The 7922-nt window shown below is 34.6% G+C and overlaps 1 long non-coding RNA gene across 1 annotated transcript; it reads right to left on the bottom strand.

Annotated features, from left to right (window-relative positions):
- Positions 1 to 1681: 1681 nt before the first annotated feature.
- LOC147401549 (uncharacterized) lies at positions 1682 to 5020 on the bottom strand. Its single transcript, XR_015178549.1, has 3 exons — positions 4638 to 5020; positions 4329 to 4352; positions 1682 to 2242 (listed from the first exon to the last, which is right to left on the bottom strand). It is a non-coding gene; the product is annotated as an uncharacterized LOC147401549 (long non-coding RNA).
- Between the last annotated feature and the right edge of the window lie 2902 nt (positions 5021 to 7922).

Genomic DNA, 7922 nt, shown 5'->3' with positions numbered 1-7922 from the left:
AAGCATGGGTGGATCGAATTTACCTCCCATGCTATACTGGGTGAAGACGAATTGAGTCAACTTAGACCACCAACTTCGATTTTAGTGTGTGAGCCTAAGGAACCGTAATGGTATTATCCAACCGTCGTCTTTTCCTAGTCTACTACAATCCAAACCTTATTTGATAATTAATTAACTAATGAAAGTTTTACAAAGTTCCTAATATAAATTGATCTAAAACAAAAAAGAAACCTAACTAGAAATGTAGACAAATAGAAAAATACAGTAAGATGGAATGAATCTTGCATCTAATGGATCAAATTTGATATTTTTTATCTAAAAATTCTCCAACTTACAAAAGATATAGAGTGTTAGAAACTGAACAAGACAGAAAAAGAAAAATTGAAACTAAATTTACTGATACAATCCAGAAGATAACTTAAGAAGTGTGTCAAAATCAGATGACTCAACTCTCTGGACTCAATGTGGCACAGTGAATATTGACTGCGTCACATTGAAATTTCAAGATCTGTGCTTGGAGTTTTTCCACAGATCTAAGATAATCTCCTTAGTTATAATGAAGACACACACACACACACACACGCACATATATATATATATATATATATATATATATATATATATGGTCAGGATCAAGGGACATATGAAAAAACATATATAAAAACAATATAATATTACTAAATTTTGAAAATATAGGTTAGAAGTTTTGGATTGAACTGATTTTTTGTGAGGATGATCTCTATGATGGGAAGATCATCCGAAAAAAAAAATCAGTCCAATCTGAAACTTTTAACCCCATTAAAAGTGATTTAGAATGTGGACCATCGATTTTTTACCCATTTTTGTCAATAATTTGTAAATTACTTTTGATAGATTTAGAAGTTTCAGATTGAGCTGATTTTTTGTGAAGATGATCTTCTCATCATAGTGACCATCCTCGCAAAAAATCAGCTCAATCCAAAACCTCTAACCCATATTTTGAAAAACCATTGTTTTTATATATGTTTTTACATATATCCCTTGAACCGCCCCATATATATATATATATATTTTTTTTTTTTTTGAAAAAAAAATTTATAGACAAAAAATAGAAAAGAAACAAAATGAGAAAAAATAATAAAAATAACTTCAAACCAACTTATAATGAGTATATCATTCCCATGTAATAGTGCCAAAATTTTGATGTCGTCGTCATCTTATTAGAAATTAATATGTTTATACTTTCCTTAACTTGTGGGCAAGTAAGGGATTGAATCCAAGAGAAAAGGGGTTCTTACTAAGCTAAGGAAAATGAAGTTAATCTAAGTTACAATTTTAAAATCTATTTTTGTATTTTTGTGGAACAAAAATGAAAAGTAAAAGTTGTTGAAAAATAAAGCTATAGAAAAGGAATTTATAGTAAAAAATAACAAAAGAAAGTCATTAGTAAGTAGAGTAACCTAGGATTAACAAATAAAACTACATCTAAGTTCTATCCTTATTTGTACTCAACCCCAAGGGCTTGGTGTGAGCTCCTTGGGTTGGAAGATATAATATGAAACTTGAAATAATACAATAATTAGGACTCCTTCACTCACTAATGTGTGAAGTTCCTACTATCAATTATCTAGATTAAATATATTTTATCTTGATCTTATCTAAACATAAAACATCTAAGTTAAGCATAAGAGGTGTAGAGATCTATCTAAAGCTTTGATCCATTACAGTTAGATAAACCTTAAAGAGAACTCAATAATCATAAAGAACATAGAAGGATAAAGAACATAAATACAGAATTAAAAGTTTGCTCCAAGACATCATTTTCTCACTAAAGGAGGAAGTCTAGCTTGCGATCATTGCAATGATACAAAGAGAAGTCAAGAAACCAATACTTATGTTTATATAGTATCCAATGTACACTATCTCCTTCTTTGAGAAGTTACGGGGAGTTGCTAAAATAAAACCTATCTAAAAATAGAAAATTACAAAGAAAATGCCAAGGATATTGGGGAGAGAAGAGAGAATGGAAAAAGGACCAATGACCTTTCCAGACCTTAGATGCTCTAGAAGGACCCAAAAATAGTCGTCATCACTCTTGAGTATAATATCACGTATAGAGCACACTGGAGCAATTTTAGGGTGCTCTATTCGAAAGCACTACGCCACATTGATCTGGAGACACCTGGATCTCTAGTTTGCAATAGTTTCTTGACTGGTCTTCTAGATTTTAATGGATACTTGATTGACTGATTTAGTGATCCATCTTGATGATTTGATATTTGACATGTATGATGAACACATGTAATTAGTCTTCTGATAAATGCATTAATTTTGTGCAATTAAGCATAATTAGCATAGTAGAACATGTAATGTAATAATTTAAGACTTAACACAATTATTTGCCTAATCTAATAAAATAGGGATGGAAATCAAGAAAAACGCCCCAGAAAAGTATGGATAAATCAGTATTTTGAGACATTGATCAATCTTCATTATAGTTATAATCATAATAATTCTGGTTGTCATTATCACCATCATGACTCTAATATGGCCTTGATCACGATTTTGATTACATAGTGATAATAATGATAATGATCATAATGATATAGTTGATATAACAAGGTGTTGGAAAAATATAGGATTTATCCATTGTGTTTGAATAAAAGTGTAAGTGATAATGTTACGTGGTTTGTTTTTAAGTTATGGTGTAAATGTTTTAGTCCCAGAGAGATATGGATAAAACTCACACGCGTATAAGGGCCCATGGGTTCTAAGGGAATTTGGATCCATTGGTCTAAAAAATCATAGTGGGTGTATGCACATGCAATATGCGCATAGAGAGGATGCAAGTCTCCGATTTAAGCCTCACGTAGGTGCATGTGAAAGGCTCACTTTTGCTAAACTCACTACAAAAATTAAGGCTTTTAGAGGCTCTTATTTTGGGCGATTTTGTTGAAACATCGAGATAAATAAAATGAAAGGGGTTTTGGAGGCAGTTTCATTAGAAACGTCGTGGAAGAAGGAAGAACATCTTTAAGTAAATCGAATGGAGGTATTTCCGTTGGAAACTGCTTTGAAAAAAAAAAGAAATGAGTTCAAACAGGATAGTTTAATGGTAAAAATCTGAGGCGTTTTTCATGAATCGTCGAGATAGGCGATACAGTAGATTGTTGGGAGGCATTTCCAATGGCCATTTTGTGAACCACGATCAGAAACCCTAAATCGAGGCTATATAATGAGTTTTCAATATGGCGCATTCGTAGTAAGTTTTTAGTTTCCTCTTCTCCTCTCTTCCCCTCTCCCACTCCCACTATATATCTCTGATCCATTCTTTAATGATACCATTCTCTAATGATTTATCAAGGTTGAAGAAGAAGAAAGAAGGCTTTTGTTCAAAACCCAAATCTGTCGAGAGTTGGAACAAGTAAGTTTTTTTTCTTTTCTCTATATCAATCCCTGCAAAACAATTAATTTGGTTTTGAATGATTTTTTTATCATTACGGTACAATGCTGATTCAAATTTATTTATTTTTATGATTTCAAAAAATTGGATTTATAGTATTTGGTTAATCCCAAAGATCCAAATCTCCTAAACTTTCGTTGTACTGCTCTCTCTATATATATCATGTAATAGACACCTCTCTTCTGAAACCCTTTCTTGTTCTATTTTTCTTTTTTTCTTTTTTATATATAATTTTTTTTATTTGCTTTTGTTTGATTGACTATTATGAAAATGTATGAATTTTTGAGTTCTGATTTTCCCTTTTCGTCTTATTTTTGACATAATTTGTAAGGTAATTTGTGTTGTTTTTTGAAAAAAAATCAGAGGTGTTTGAATATAAAATATTATAATGTATTTAAATATAAAATATTAAAGATGATATTTTTATATGTAATGTATATTAAATCTTGAATATATTTTTATCAAATAGAATAAAAACCAAACTGGGATTGACATAAAAAAAATATATTATGTGCTGAAATTGGAGAAGTTTTGGATACAACCGATAAAGCATGTGAGGGTGATATTACTAACGTTATCTGGACACCTAAAACTATTCCAATGGAGGTGCCCCCACCATACAAAGCACTAACATGCAATCCAAAGAATCTACTTTTTGAATAGGATATGGAAGTAAAAAAAAGGCGGGCTGAGAATTTTTTTTTCTGATTTACTAACAGTGAACATAGAAAAAAAACAGCCCAAATCTTGTTATAAAATTGCAGATTGATGAAAGGAAGCTTCGACTTTTAGATCGACCTTCAAGCACGTGTAAGAGATGAAGTTGATCCACAACAACAAGAGAAATAAGAAGATAAAAATGAAACGTGGCAGCAAAAGGACCTACCTACTGATGTTTCTTCCTCCAAATCTGAAAATAAAAAAATTAAAAAAAAAAATTAGCAAAAGAAAAAATAGATGAATCGATGTTGAAATCATCATGGGCTTTTGATCTCTCTCTCTCGCTCTATGTGTGTGTTTGAAGGATGTGAGTTTCGATATCTTTGATTCTCAAAAGAAGAACTCAAAAGCAGAAATCAAGATGTTTGATGTTAAAGATCTAGTGATTAATTCCTAACGTGGAGGTTGCAGCCCCTGTTTTGGGCAAAAAGAAAAAAAAAATTTAAGAAGAAGAAGGAGAAGAAGAGGAGGTTACCTACAAGCATGTAGCGCTCAAGAAGTCGACTTGTTGCTGCAACTCCCTTCAAGAATCAGCACTCCAAGAATCATTGTGTTGCTGCAAATCTCTTCAATAATTAACCATCACCAATAGGAGATGAATCCTTATTCAAATCAGCTATTTGTGTTAGATAAGGAGTGAAAGAACTTCACCAAACTGGTTTGATCGGTTTGTGGATGAAAGAGTCATTCTTCGACAGGGTGTGGGTGCGAAGACGTAAGAAAAAAAAGAGAAAGCAAGAGATAGGAGAGTCGTCGAGATCCAAGAATGGTTCAAGCTCACCTTCCCTGGCGGAAATCCGAGAACGAAGAGATCAAAAGATCTGAGAACGAAGAGAACAAGGAGAGGGGGATTTGGGGTTTTAGTTTTGTTAGAAGTTATATCGGCACCCTAACATTTTACTTCTTAAACTCCAACTCTCTATTGACACCCCAGTTTTTAATTATTAAGCCTCGAAGGGTTGACACAAAGTCGTCAAAAAAAAATAAAAAAATTGGTTAAAAAAAATATAAAGAAAAGGACAGTAAGCTACACTTACTAACTTGGTAAGATTCAAATCTTGCTAAGGGATTTTGAGGTCACTTTTGGTTTATATAAAATATGATCTAACATCTCATGCTTGTAGATCATAAAATTCTACGAGCCAAATAAAATTCTCCATTGAATTTTAATTCTAAGTTGTGGTTCTAGATTACTAATATGATAATCCATTTGATCTCAAGGATTTTTAGTAAAAAATAAATAAAAATAAAAAACTAGAAAAATCTTACTATGTGAGTAAGAAAAGATGCATGGGGAAAAGAATCGAGAAAAGGATCAAAAGACTTCTCCTCACACATGGTTCATTTCCCCTAAAGCTCCAACCACCGTTAATTATAAGCATGATCAATGATGCCCCGCTTTTTGCTTCACTTCAAACTACGCATCATTGAGGGGACATTTGTAGCCATCAAAAACTTAAACGGGCCCCTATTTAAGTTAATAAAAAGCCCACCAGATCAAAATTGGGCCCACAAATCTAAATTGGGGGTCCGTTAATCTGGACGGGCCTCATATGGTATGGATTTGGGTTTCACTGATAAAACCCATGATCCAGCAAGTTCAAGTGATCCATATTAAATATTGGGCCTTATACCTAAATAACTGAGCTTGGCCCAATAATAATCTATAGAATCCTTAAATGGGATTTGGACAATTTAGCCTCTTAAACAAATCAATTAAACTTCTTTAAGTTGGGGTATAATTGGAAAGCTAAATTACCTTTAAAGTCTATAAATAGAAAAGCCTCTCTCATTGAGAGGGGATCTGGATCACTTTATCTCAGAAGACAGAAGCTCTCACTATAGTAAAGAAGAAGCCCTCAAGCCCTCCTCCAGAGACAAAGCAAGGTTCTTCAAAGATCCACACTCCAACCAAAGAGAAGATCAAGCATAAAGCCCTTCTCTGGAAGCCAAGAAAATATTCTCAACCAATAAAGCGTGAAGTCCGGAGAGAAGAAAATCTACAGAAGCCTCTACAAAAGATCAAGCACAAAGCAGAACCAACGTTAAAGCATCATTCTCAACCGATAAAGCGCGAAGCCCGGAGAGAAGAAAAGCTACATACGTTATCATTACTATTTTGTATTTGACTGTTAATTAGAGGAAATATTGAGATCTGTATCTCCTTTTCATCAAAAATCAATAAAATCATTTGCGATCATATTTCACGAATCTCGAAGTAGATCGGTTGAAATTTATTATCTACAAATTTTTGACAATCCCGGTGGGAGTATTTCCACCTCTCATCTTTTAGTCAACTACCAAAAGATCAACCAAAGAATCGATGGCATCTCCCAATGTCAACACTGTCGCGTCAGCTATTGTTGAGAAAGGTAAGAAAATTAGTTCTTCAAACCTTGAATCTGCTTAATTTATCAGTCGCGATCATCATATAACGCGAACAATGACGAAAACTGGTGGATCCAAGTTAGAGGAGCCTCTTCAGCATCACTCAAAACAACGTGCCACAAAAATGGTACTCACAACGAAGACATCGTGGGCGGACATTGTAGAAAACAATTTGTCGGATTTTGGATCTGATTCGAAGTCAAGCGAGGGATCGTCTTGATCTCTATTGATCACTTCTCCGTCGCAAACTTACACCTCTATTAGAACAGTGATGACAACTGGAGCGCTAACAATGGAGGAACAAGTTGCTCAGATGGCAGATACCATCAACAAATTAACAAAGGCAATGGAGAACAAAGACATCCAGATTGCAACCCTTGTTAGTCGTTTGGAGCATAAAGACAAAGAGAATGAATCAAGTGCTGGGCCTTCGCATCCTCCAGGATTCAGTCTTGAAGCTTACACGGCTCCGTGTGAAGAAGAACAAGAAGACTATGCTGGCTCACGTAAAGTTACGCGAGACCCACCACAGGGGTCTATTGCCTCACTTTCCATTCAACAACTACAAGCAATGATTACTGACACCATTCGTGCTCAGTATGGGGGTGTACACACCTCAATTTGAACGGGCCACTACTCGAAAGGGCCCAAAAATACAGATTTTTCAAATAAATGGGCCAACAGGCCTCAAGGGCCCAAGTCATTGAAAAGTGACATTTTGATCAAACCAATGCCCCTAAGACCTCATAATGGTTTGGGAGGCCCGCCAAGAGGACTCGACCAACCCTCCGTTTTCCCAATAATCACCGCTCCGCTTCCAAAACAAAAAATGCCAAATTTTCGATAAAGTTCACCAACAGGCCTAAAAACTCGATTTGCCAACACGTGGAATTTTGATTAATTCAATAAATTCAAAATCTAAAAAAAAATGGATAAAACTGAAAATGTGAAACTTTGGATATTTATCACTTCCTCTACCTTCACCGCTCCGCTCCGAATCCAATTACCCCACCTAAAGCCCGCAAACCCTCAACACTCACAAATTACATTTCTCACCTCCCCTATAACCTAAACTCAACCCCACATCACCTAAGATCTAAAACTAACCTACACCCTCAAAAATCCAATCCAAAACAAACCCTACCCAATCCAATAACCCAAAACCATTCCATAACCCAAGCCCAGTACACTAAAAAGCCCACAAGCCTTTATCCAAATCCAATTCACATCTAACCCATAATCCTAACCCATAAACCACAACCCACATCAACCAATCACTATTTTCATCATCAAAAGGTGACACATGTCATCACCCCATCTCACCTCCCTCATCCAACTACCTACCCCATTAATTTTCTTTAAACCTCATCTA

Source organism: Akebia trifoliata, chromosome 5 (genome assembly GCF_017979445.1).
Source record: "Akebia trifoliata isolate Shusen 1 chromosome 5, ASM1797944v1, whole genome shotgun sequence".
NCBI classification, from domain to species: domain Eukaryota; kingdom Viridiplantae; phylum Streptophyta; class Magnoliopsida; order Ranunculales; family Lardizabalaceae; genus Akebia; species Akebia trifoliata.
The sequence above is the reverse complement of the archived record's forward strand: the minus strand, read 5'-3'. Positions and strand labels throughout refer to the sequence as shown.